The following is a 14,014-nucleotide window of genomic DNA, read 5'->3' on the forward strand; positions in this document are numbered from 1 at the left end:
AATCATAACAATTACCCTAAACCCTCACCTTAACTGTAAAACTAACCGTAACCCGCACCCTAAATCCTAACCGTATCCCACAACCCTAACCCTAATGCGATCCCTAACCCTAACCCTAACATTAACCTGAAACCCCTGAGCCCTAATGATAAACCTAACCCTAACACAAACCCTAACCCTAACACCAAAGCCTAGCAAAAACCTTAACCCTAACTCTCACCCTAACGCTCACACTAACCCGAAACCGAATCATGAACCTAACCCTAAGCCTGAACCAAACCTAACCATGACCAGAACCGCAAGGCCTAACCGGAACCCTCACCCAAACCCTAACCCTAAACTACACCTCTAACCCCTAACGCCTTATCATAACGATAATCCTAACCCTAACCAACCCTAACCCTAAAACTAACCCTCACCCCAACCACAAAGCCTAACACAACCATGACCCTAACCCTAAACGTAACACTAAACTTAACCCTAACCTTTAATCTAACCCTAACCCTAAAACTGAACACAACCCCTGAACGTAACCCTAACCCTGAACATAACCTTAACACTAACCTGAAAACAAGCCCCAACCTTAGCCATAACCCTAACCCTCACCCTATCTTAAACTTCACCCTATCCCTAACCTAAAACTCACCCTGACTTTAACCCTAACCCTCCCCATAAACCTAACCCTCACCTTAACCTTGGCCCACCTGTAACCCGAAACCTAACCCTTACAATAGCTCTGACCCTAATCCTCGCCCTAAACCTAATTCTAATTCTAACCCTGACCCTAACCCTAACCTAACCTCAACCCTATCTTTAAGCCTACCATAAACTTAAACCTAACCCTAACCCTTAACCTTAACTCTAACCCTAACCCTAGCCCTAACCCTAACCTTAACGGTAACACTTACCCTGAACCCTCACCTTAACTGTAAATGTAACTCTAACTCTTACCGTAACCCTAAACTTAACCCTAATTATAACCTTAACCTAAACCTAACTGAAACAGTAACCCTTAACCCTAACTCTCATCCTAATCCTTAGCCTAAAACTAACCTTAACCCTAAACCTAACCCTAACCGCTGACCCTAACTCTAACCCTAACCCTAAGCCGAACCCTCACCCTTAACCAGAATTTCACCCTAAGCATAACGCTAAGCGTACCCTAACTTCATTCAAACCCGAACCCTAAGCAAAACTAACACTAACACTACACGTAACCCTAACCCTAAGCCTAACCCTAACCCTGACTCTGACCTGAACCCAAACCCCTAACCCCAACGCTCTCGCTTAACATAAACTTCTCTGTAACCCTAACCCTAAAACTACACGTAACACTAAATCTCCCCTAACCCTGACCGTACCATAAACGTAACCCTAACTCTAAACTCAAAACTAACCCTGACCCTAACTCTAACTCTAACCCTAATCCTAACCCTAAAACTTACCCTCCACACTCAGCTTCAATGGAAACCTAGCACTAACCCTCATCTTACCATCTAAACCTAACCTCAACCCTTAACCTAACCCTATCTATAACCTTCACCTAGCCCTAAACCTAAACATGACTTAACCCTAACACTAACCCTAACCCTAAATCTAAACCTAACCTTAACCCTAAACTGAATCCTAACCTAAGCTCTAACCCTAACCCCTAACGCTAACCCTAAGCTCAACCCTCACCCTTCAATTAAACTTTACCCCAGCTGTAGCCCTAACCCTAAGCCGAACCCTAAACCTGACCCTAACATTAACCCAAACACCTAACCCTAAGCCTAATCCTAAACCTAACCCTAACCTTAACCCAAATGCCTAAGCCTAACCCTAACCCTCATCCTTAACCTAAACTTCACCCTAAACCTAAGGCTAACCCTAACCCTGAAAGTAAAGCTAACCCTTAACTATCCCCTAACTCTAGCCCTGACCCTAAACCTAATGCTAACCCTAGCCCTAACAGTAACACCCTAAAACATCAGCTTAATGTAAACTTAACACTAACCCTCCCATGAACCCCTAACCCTAACCTTACCCCGCATCCTACACCTAACCCAGACCTAAACCTAACCCTTTCTCTAACCCTAAATTAACCCTAACCTTAACTCTACCCTAACCCTAACAATAACTCTAAACCTGACCATAACCATAATCCTAGACCCTAGCACTAACTCTAACTCTAAATCTAACCCTAAGCTAGCCCTACCCTTTACCGTAAACCTAGCCTTAACCCTAACCTTACCCCTACCCAAACCCTAACGCTATACCTAACCCGAACACTAACCTTAACCCTACTCTAACCTTAAGCCTCACCCTGACTATTAACTGAAACTTCACCCTAACCCTAAGCCTAACTCTAACTCTAACCCTAACCATAACAATTACCCTAAACCCTCGCCTTAACTGTAAACCTAACCCTAACCCTCACCCTAAGCCTTAACCGTATCCCCAACCCTAAACCTAACGCTATCCCCAAACTTGTCCCTAACCCTAACCCTAATACGAACAGTAACCCAAATCTAACCCTAACCCTAATATTAAACCTAAACTTAAATCTACCCTAACCATAAACCTAACCCTAACACCCTAAACCTAACGTCTAACCCCGTCTATAATCCTAACCCTTACCATAACCCTCACCCTTAACCTAAACTTCACACTAACCCTAAACCTAACCTAACGCTGACCCTAGACATAACGCCTAACCCTAACCGAACCCTAAACCTATCCTTAACACTAACCTGAACACAAACCCAAACCCTAGCCCTCACCATAAAAATAACCCTCACCCTATCCTGAACTTCATCCAAACACTAACCATAACCTTAACCCTAAACCTAGACCTAACCCAAACCCTAACCTTAAACCTAACTCTAAGAATAACGCTAGTCCATCTGTAACCCTAAACCGAACACTTACAATAGCCCTGAACCTAACCCTAAAATAATCCTAATCCGAACCCTAGACCTAATCCTAACCCTACCCCTCACCTTTACCCTAAATAGAACACTAAGTCTAACCCTCAACATGGACCTAAACCTAATTCTTACCCTACACCTAACCCTAATCCTAAACCAAAGCCTAACTCTGACTATAACCCTAATCATAACAATTACCCTAAACCCTCACCTTAACTGTAAAACTAACCGTAACCCGCACCCTAAATCCTAACCGTATCCCACAACCCTAACCCTAATGCGATCCCTAACCCTAACCCTAACATTAACCTGAAACCCCTGAGCCCTAATGATAAACCTAACCCTAACACAAACCCTAACCCTAACACCAAAGCCTAGCAAAAACCTTAACCCTAACTCTCACCCTAACGCTCACACTAACCCGAAACCGAATCATGAACCTAACCCTAAGCCTGAACCAAACCTAACCATGACCAGAACCGCAAGGCCTAACCGGAACCCTCACCCAAACCCTAACCCTAAACTACACCTCTAACCCCTAACGCCTTATCATAACGATAATCCTAACCCTAACCAACCCTAACCCTAAAACTAACCCTCACCCCAACCACAAAGCCTAACACAACCATGACCCTAACCCTAAACGTAACACTAAACTTAACCCTAACCTTTAATCTAACCCTAACCCTAAAACTGAACACAACCCCTGAACGTAACCCTAACCCTGAACATAACCTTAACACTAACCTGAAAACAAGCCCCAACCTTAGCCATAACCCTAACCCTCACCCTATCTTAAACTTCACCCTATCCCTAACCTAAAACTCACCCTGACTTTAACCCTAACCCTCCCCATAAACCTAACCCTCACCTTAACCTTGGCCCACCTGTAACCCGAAACCTAACCCTTACAATAGCTCTGACCCTAATCCTCGCCCTAAACCTAATTCTAATTCTAACCCTGACCCTAACCCTAACCTAACCTCAACCCTATCTTTAAGCCTACCATAAACTTAAACCTAACCCTAACCCTTAACCTTAACTCTAACCCTAACCCTAGCCCTAACCCTAACCTTAACGGTAACACTTACCCAGAACCCTCACCTTAACTGTAAATGTAACTCTAACTCTTACCCTAACCCTAAACTTAACCCTAATTATAACCTTAACCTAAACCTAACTGAAACAGTAACCCTTAACCCTAACTCTCATCCTAATCCTTAGCCTAAAACTAACCTTAACCCTAAACCTAACCCTAACCGCTGACCCTAACTCTAACCCTAACCCTAAGCCGAACCCTCACCCTTAACCAGAATTTCACCCTAAGCATAACGCTAAGCGTACCCTAACTTCATTCAAACCCGAACCCTAAGCAAAACTAACACTAACACTACACGTAACCCTAACCCTAAGCCTAACCCTAACCCTGACTCTGACCTGAACCCAAACCCCTAACCCCAACGCTCTCGCTTAACATAAACTTCTCTGTAACCCTAACCCTAAAACTACACGTAACACTAAATCTCCCCTAACCCTGACCGTACCATAAACGTAACCCTAACTCTAAACTCAAAACTAACCCTGACCCTAACTCTAACTCTAACCCTAATCCTAACCCTAAAACTTACCCTCCACACTCAGCTTCAATGGAAACCTAGCACTAACCCTCATCTTACCATCTAAACCTAACCTCAACCCTTAACCTAACCCTATCTATAACCTTCACCTAGCCCTAAACCTAAACATGACTTAACCCTAACACTAACCCTAACCCTAAATCTAAACCTAACCTTAACCCTAAACTGAATCCTAACCTAAGCTCTAACCCTAACCCCTAACGCTAACCCTAAGCTCAACCCTCACCCTTCAATTAAACTTTACCCCAGCTGTAGCCCTAACCCTAAGCCGAACCCTAAACCTGACCCTAACATTAACCCAAACACCTAACCCTAAGCCTAATCCTAAACCTAACCCTAACCTTAACCCAAATGCCTAAGCCTAACCCTAACCCTCATCCTTAACCTAAACTTCACCCTAAACCTAAGGCTAACCCTAACCCTGAAAGTAAAGCTAACCCTTAACTATCCCCTAACTCTAGCCCTGACCCTAAACCTAATGCTAACCCTAGCCCTAACAGTAACACCCTAAAACATCAGCTTAATGTAAACTTAACACTAACCCTCCCATGAACCCCTAACCCTAACCTTACCCCGCATCCTACACCTAACCCAGACCTAAACCTAACCCTTTCTCTAACCCTAAATTAACCCTAACCTTAACTCTACCCTAACCCTAACAATAACTCTAAACCTGACCATAACCATAATCCTAGACCCTAGCACTAACTCTAACTCTAAATCTAACCCTAAGCTAGCCCTACCCTTTACCGTAAACCTAGCCTTAACCCTAACCTTACCCCTACCCAAACCCTAACGCTATACCTAACCCGAACACTAACCTTAACCCTACTCTAACCTTAAGCCTCACCCTGACTATTAACTGAAACTTCACCCTAACCCTAAGCCTAACTCTAACTCTAACCCTAACCATAACAATTACCCTAAACCCTCGCCTTAACTGTAAACCTAACCCTAACCCTCACCCTAAGCCTTAACCGTATCCCCAACCCTAAACCTAACGCTATCCCCAAACTTGTCCCTAACCCTAACCCTAATACGAACAGTAACCCAAATCTAACCCTAACCCTAATATTAAACCTAAACTTAAATCTACCCTAACCATAAACCTAACCCTAACACCCTAAACCTAACGTCTAACCCCGTCTATAATCCTAACCCTTACCATAACCCTCACCCTTAACCTAAACTTCACACTAACCCTAAACCTAACCTAACGCTGACCCTAGACATAACGCCTAACCCTAACCGAACCCTAAACCTATCCTTAACACTAACCTGAACACAAACCCAAACCCTAGCCCTCACCATAAAAATAACCCTCACCCTATCCTGAACTTCATCCAAACACTAACCATAACCTTAACCCTAAACCTAGACCTAACCCAAACCCTAACCTTAAACCTAACTCTAAGAATAACGCTAGTCCATCTGTAACCCTAAACCGAACACTTACAATAGCCCTGAACCTAACCCTAAAATAATCCTAATCCGAACCCTAGACCTAATCCTAACCCTACCCCTCACCTTTACCCTAAATAGAACACTAAGTCTAACCCTCAACATGGACCTAAACCTAATTCTTACCCTACACCTAACCCTAATCCTAAACCAAAGCCTAACTCTGACTATAACCCTAATCATAACAATTACCCTAAACCCTCACCTTAACTGTAAAACTAACCGTAACCCGCACCCTAAATCCTAACCGTATCCCACAACCCTAACCCTAATGCGATCCCTAACCCTAACCCTAACATTAACCTGAAACCCCTGAGCCCTAATGATAAACCTAACCCTAACACAAACCCTAACCCTAACACCAAAGCCTAGCAAAAACCTTAACCCTAACTCTCACCCTAACGCTCACACTAACCCGAAACCGAATCATGAACCTAACCCTAAGCCTGAACCAAACCTAACCATGACCAGAACCGCAAGGCCTAACCGGAACCCTCACCCAAACCCTAACCCTAAACTACACCTCTAACCCCTAACGCCTTATCATAACGATAATCCTAACCCTAACCAACCCTAACCCTAAAACTAACCCTCACCCCAACCACAAAGCCTAACACAACCATGACCCTAACCCTAAACGTAACACTAAACTTAACCCTAACCTTTAATCTAACCCTAACCCTAAAACTGAACACAACCCCTGAACGTAACCCTAACCCTGAACATAACCTTAACACTAACCTGAAAACAAGCCCCAACCTTAGCCATAACCCTAACCCTCACCCTATCTTAAACTTCACCCTATCCCTAACCTAAAACTCACCCTGACTTTAACCCTAACCCTCCCCATAAACCTAACCCTCACCTTAACCTTGGCCCACCTGTAACCCGAAACCTAACCCTTACAATAGCTCTGACCCTAATCCTCGCCCTAAACCTAATTCTAATTCTAACCCTGACCCTAACCCTAACCTAACCTCAACCCTATCTTTAAGCCTACCATAAACTTAAACCTAACCCTAACCCTTAACCTTAACTCTAACCCTAACCCTAGCCCTAACCCTAACCTTAACGGTAACACTTACCCTGAACCCTCACCTTAACTGTAAATGTAACTCTAACTCTTACCGTAACCCTAAACTTAACCCTAATTATAACCTTAACCTAAACCTAACTGAAACAGTAACCCTTAACCCTAACTCTCATCCTAATCCTTAGCCTAAAACTAACCTTAACCCTAAACCTAACCCTAACCGCTGACCCTAACTCTAACCCTAACCCTAAGCCGAACCCTCACCCTTAACCAGAATTTCACCCTAAGCATAACGCTAAGCGTACCCTAACTTCATTCAAACCCGAACCCTAAGCAAAACTAACACTAACACTACACGTAACCCTAACCCTAAGCCTAACCCTAACCCTGACTCTGACCTGAACCCAAACCCCTAACCCCAACCCTCTCGCTTAACATAAACTTCTCTGTAACCCTAACCCTAAAACTACACGTAACACTAAATCTCCCCTAACCCTGACCGTACCATAAACGTAACCCTAACTCTAAACTCAAAACTAACCCTGACCCTAACTCTAACTCTAACCCTAATCCTAACCCTAAAACTTACCCTCCACACTCAGCTTCAATGGAAACCTAGCACTAACCCTCATCTTACCATCTAAACCTAACCTCAACCCTTAACCTAACCCTATCTATAACCTTCACCTAGCCCTAAACCTAAACATGACTTAACCCTAACACTAACCCTAACCCTAAATCTAAACCTAACCTTAACCCTAAACTGAATCCTAACCTAAGCTCTAACCCTAACCCCTAACGCTAACCCTAAGCTCAACCCTCACCCTTCAATTAAACTTTACCCCAGCTGTAGCCCTAACCCTAAGCCGAACCCTAAACCTGACCCTAACATTAACCCAAACACCTAACCCTAAGCCTAATCCTAAACCTAACCCTAACCTTAACCCAAATGCCTAAGCCTAACCCTAACCCTCATCCTTAACCTAAACTTCACCCTAAACCTAAGGCTAACCCTAACCCTGAAAGTAAAGCTAACCCTTAACTATCCCCTAACTCTAGCCCTGACCCTAAACCTAATGCTAACCCTAGCCCTAACAGTAACACCCTAAAACATCAGCTTAATGTAAACTTAACCCTAACCCTAACCCATGAACCCCTAACCCTAACCTTACCCCGCATCCTACACCTAACCCAGACCTAAACCTAACCCTTTCTCTAACCCTAAATTAACCCTAACCTTAACTCTACCCTAACCCTAACAATAACTCTAAACCTGACCATAACCATAATCCTAGACCCTAGCACTAACTCTAACTCTAAATCTAACCCTAAGCTAGCCCTACCCTTTACCGTAAACCTAGCCTTAACCCTAACCTTACCCCTACCCAAACCCTAACGCTATACCTAACCCGAACACTAACCTTAACCCTACTCTAACCTTAAGCCTCACCCTGACTATTAACTGAAACTTCACCCTAACCCTAAGCCTAACTCTAACTCTAACCCTAACCATAACAATTACCCTAAACCCTCGCCTTAACTGTAAACCTAACCCTAACCCTCACCCTAAGCCTTAACCGTATCCCCAACCCTAAACCTAACGCTATCCCCAAACTTGTCCCTAACCCTAACCCTAATACGAACAGTAACCCAAATCTAACCCTAACCCTAATATTAAACCTAAACTTAAATCTACCCTAACCATAAACCTAACCCTAACACCCTAAACCTAACGTCTAACCCCGTCTATAATCCTAACCCTTACCATAACCCTCACCCTTAACCTAAACTTCACACTAACCCTAAACCTAACCTAACGCTGACCCTAGACATAACGCCTAACCCTAACCGAACCCTAAACCTATCCTTAACACTAACCTGAACACAAACCCAAACCCTAGCCCTCACCATAAAAATAACCCTCACCCTATCCTGAACTTCATCCAAACACTAACCATAACCTTAACCCTAAACCTAGACCTAACCCAAACCCTAACCTTAAACCTAACTCTAAGAATAACGCTAGTCCATCTGTAACCCTAAACCGAACACTTACAATAGCCCTGAACCTAACCCTAAAATAATCCTAATCCGAACCCTAGACCTAATCCTAACCCTACCCCTCACCTTTACCCTAAATAGAACACTAAGTCTAACCCTCAACATGGACCTAAACCTAATTCTTACCCTACACCTAACCCTAATCCTAAACCAAAGCCTAACTCTGACTATAACCCTAATCATAACAATTACCCTAAACCCTCACCTTAACTGTAAAACTAACCGTAACCCGCACCCTAAATCCTAACCGTATCCCACAACCCTAACCCTAATGCGATCCCTAACCCTAACCCTAACATTAACCTGAAACCCCTGAGCCCTAATGATAAACCTAACCCTAACACAAACCCTAACCCTAACACCAAAGCCTAGCAAAAACCTTAACCCTAACTCTCACCCTAACGCTCACACTAACCCGAAACCGAATCATGAACCTAACCCTAAGCCTGAACCAAACCTAACCATGACCAGAACCGCAAGGCCTAACCGGAACCCTCACCCAAACCCTAACCCTAAACTACACCTCTAACCCCTAACGCCTTATCATAACGATAATCCTAACCCTAACCAACCCTAACCCTAAAACTAACCCTCACCCCAACCACAAAGCCTAACACAACCATGACCCTAACCCTAAACGTAACACTAAACTTAACCCTAACCTTTAATCTAACCCTAACCCTAAAACTGAACACAACCCCTGAACGTAACCCTAACCCTGAACATAACCTTAACACTAACCTGAAAACAAGCCCCAACCTTAGCCATAACCCTAACCCTCACCCTATCTTAAACTTCACCCTATCCCTAACCTAAAACTCACCCTGACTTTAACCCTAACCCTCCCCATAAACCTAACCCTCACCTTAACCTTGGCCCACCTGTAACCCGAAACCTAACCCTTACAATAGCTCTGACCCTAATCCTCGCCCTAAACCTAATTCTAATTCTAACCCTGACCCTAACCCTAACCTAACCTCAACCCTATCTTTAAGCCTACCATAAACTTAAACCTAACCCTAACCCTTAACCTTAACTCTAACCCTAACCCTAGCCCTAACCCTAACCTTAACGGTAACACTTACCCTGAACCCTCACCTTAACTGTAAATGTAACTCTAACTCTTACCGTAACCCTAAACTTAACCCTAATTATAACCTTAACCTAAACCTAACTGAAACAGTAACCCTTAACCCTAACTCTCATCCTAATCCTTAGCCTAAAACTAACCTTAACCCTAAACCTAACCCTAACCGCTGACCCTAACTCTAACCCTAACCCTAAGCCGAACCCTCACCCTTAACCAGAATTTCACCCTAAGCATAACGCTAAGCGTACCCTAACTTCATTCAAACCCGAACCCTAAGCAAAACTAACACTAACACTACACGTAACCCTAACCCTAAGCCTAACCCTAACCCTGACTCTGACCTGAACCCAAACCCCTAACCCCAACGCTCTCGCTTAACATAAACTTCTCTGTAACCCTAACCCTAAAACTACACGTAACACTAAATCTCCCCTAACCCTGACCGTACCATAAACGTAACCCTAACTCTAAACTCAAAACTAACCCTGACCCTAACTCTAACTCTAACCCTAATCCTAACCCTAAAACTTACCCTCCACACTCAGCTTCAATGGAAACCTAGCACTAACCCTCATCTTACCATCTAAACCTAACCTCAACCCTTAACCTAACCCTATCTATAACCTTCACCTAGCCCTAAACCTAAACATGACTTAACCCTAACACTAACCCTAACCCTAAATCTAAACCTAACCTTAACCCTAAACTGAATCCTAACCTAAGCTCTAACCCTAACCCCTAACGCTAACCCTAAGCTCAACCCTCACCCTTCAATTAAACTTTACCCCAGCTGTAGCCCTAACCCTAAGCCGAACCCTAAACCTGACCCTAACATTAACCCAAACACCTAACCCTAAGCCTAATCCTAAACCTAACCCTAACCTTAACCCAAATGCCTAAGCCTAACCCTAACCCTCATCCTTAACCTAAACTTCACCCTAAACCTAAGGCTAACCCTAACCCTGAAAGTAAAGCTAACCCTTAACTATCCCCTAACTCTAGCCCTGACCCTAAACCTAATGCTAACCCTAGCCCTAACAGTAACACCCTAAAACATCAGCTTAATGTAAACTTAACACTAACCCTCCCATGAACCCCTAACCCTAACCTTACCCCGCATCCTACACCTAACCCAGACCTAAACCTAACCCTTTCTCTAACCCTAAATTAACCCTAACCTTAACTCTACCCTAACCCTAACAATAACTCTAAACCTGACCATAACCATAATCCTAGACCCTAGCACTAACTCTAACTCTAAATCTAACCCTAAGCTAGCCCTACCCTTTACCGTAAACCTAGCCTTAACCCTAACCTTACCCCTACCCAAACCCTAACGCTATACCTAACCCGAACACTAACCTTAACCCTACTCTAACCTTAAGCCTCACCCTGACTATTAACTGAAACTTCACCCTAACCCTAAGCCTAACTCTAACTCTAACCCTAACCATAACAATTACCCTAAACCCTCGCCTTAACTGTAAACCTAACCCTAACCCTCACCCTAAGCCTTAACCGTATCCCCAACCCTAAACCTAACGCTATCCCCAAACTTGTCCCTAACCCTAACCCTAATACGAACAGTAACCCAAATCTAACCCTAACCCTAATATTAAACCTAAACTTAAATCTACCCTAACCATAAACCTAACCCTAACACCCTAAACCTAACGTCTAACCCCGTCTATAATCCTAACCCTTACCATAACCCTCACCCTTAACCTAAACTTCACACTAACCCTAAACCTAACCTAACGCTGACCCTAGACATAACGCCTAACCCTAACCGAACCCTAAACCTATCCTTAACACTAACCTGAACACAAACCCAAACCCTAGCCCTCACCATAAAAATAACCCTCACCCTATCCTGAACTTCATCCAAACACTAACCATAACCTTAACCCTAAACCTAGACCTAACCCAAACCCTAACCTTAAACCTAACTCTAAGAATAACGCTAGTCCATCTGTAACCCTAAACCGAACACTTACAATAGCCCTGAACCTAACCCTAAAATAATCCTAATCCGAACCCTAGACCTAATCCTAACCCTACCCCTCACCTTTACCCTAAATAGAACACTAAGTCTAACCCTCAACATGGACCTAAACCTAATTCTTACCCTACACCTAACCCTAATCCTAAACCAAAGCCTAACTCTGACTATAACCCTAATCATAACAATTACCCTAAACCCTCACCTTAACTGTAAAACTAACCGTAACCCGCACCCTAAATCCTAACCGTATCCCACAACCCTAACCCTAATGCGATCCCTAACCCTAACCCTAACATTAACCTGAAACCCCTGAGCCCTAATGATAAACCTAACCCTAACACAAACCCTAACCCTAACACCAAAGCCTAGCAAAAACCTTAACCCTAACTCTCACCCTAACGCTCACACTAACCCGAAACCGAATCATGAACCTAACCCTAAGCCTGAACCAAACCTAACCATGACCAGAACCGCAAGGCCTAACCGGAACCCTCACCCAAACCCTAACCCTAAACTACACCTCTAACCCCTAACGCCTTATCATAACGATAATCCTAACCCTAACCAACCCTAACCCTAAAACTAACCCTCACCCCAACCACAAAGCCTAACACAACCATGACCCTAACCCTAAACGTAACACTAAACTTAACCCTAACCTTTAATCTAACCCTAACCCTAAAACTGAACACAACCCCTGAACGTAACCCTAACCCTGAACATAACCTTAACACTAACCTGAAAACAAGCCCCAACCTTAGCCATAACCCTAACCCTCACCCTATCTTAAACTTCACCCTATCCCTAACCTAAAACTCACCCTGACTTTAACCCTAACCCTCCCCATAAACCTAACCCTCACCTTAACCTTGGCCCACCTGTAACCCGAAACCTAACCCTTACAATAGCTCTGACCCTAATCCTCGCCCTAAACCTAATTCTAATTCTAACCCTGACCCTAACCCTAACCTAACCTCAACCCTATCTTTAAGCCTACCATAAACTTAAACCTAACCCTAACCCTTAACCTTAACTCTAACCCTAACCCTAGCCCTAACCCTAACCTTAACGGTAACACTTACCCAGAACCCTCACCTTAACTGTAAATGTAACTCTAACTCTTACCCTAACCCTAAACTTAACCCTAATTATAACCTTAACCTAAACCTAACTGAAACAGTAACCCTTAACCCTAACTCTCATCCTAATCCTTAGCCTAAAACTAACCTTAACCCTAAACCTAACCCTAACCGCTGACCCTAACTCTAACCCTAACCCTAAGCCGAACCCTCACCCTTAACCAGAATTTCACCCTAAGCATAACGCTAAGCGTACCCTAACTTCATTCAAACCCGAACCCTAAGCAAAACTAACACTAACACTACACGTAACCCTAACCCTAAGCCTAACCCTAACCCTGACTCTGACCTGAACCCAAACCCCTAACCCCAACGCTCTCGCTTAACATAAACTTCTCTGTAACCCTAACCCTAAAACTACACGTAACACTAAATCTCCCCTAACCCTGACCGTACCATAAACGTAACCCTAACTCTAAACTCAAAACTAACCCTGACCCTAACTCTAACTCTAACCCTAATCCTAACCCTAAAACTTACCCTCCACACTCAGCTTCAATGGAAACCTAGCACTAACCCTCATCTTACCATCTAAACCTAACCTCAACCCTTAACCTAACCCTATCTATAACCTTCACCTAGCCCTAAACCTAAACATGACTTAACCCTAACACTAACCCTAACCCTAAATCTAAACCTAACCTTAACCCTAAACTGAATCCTAACCTAAGCTCTAACC

This window comes from Elephas maximus, chromosome 14 (assembly GCF_024166365.1).
Source record: "Elephas maximus indicus isolate mEleMax1 chromosome 14, mEleMax1 primary haplotype, whole genome shotgun sequence".
Classification (NCBI taxonomy): Eukaryota; Metazoa; Chordata; class Mammalia; order Proboscidea; family Elephantidae; genus Elephas; species Elephas maximus.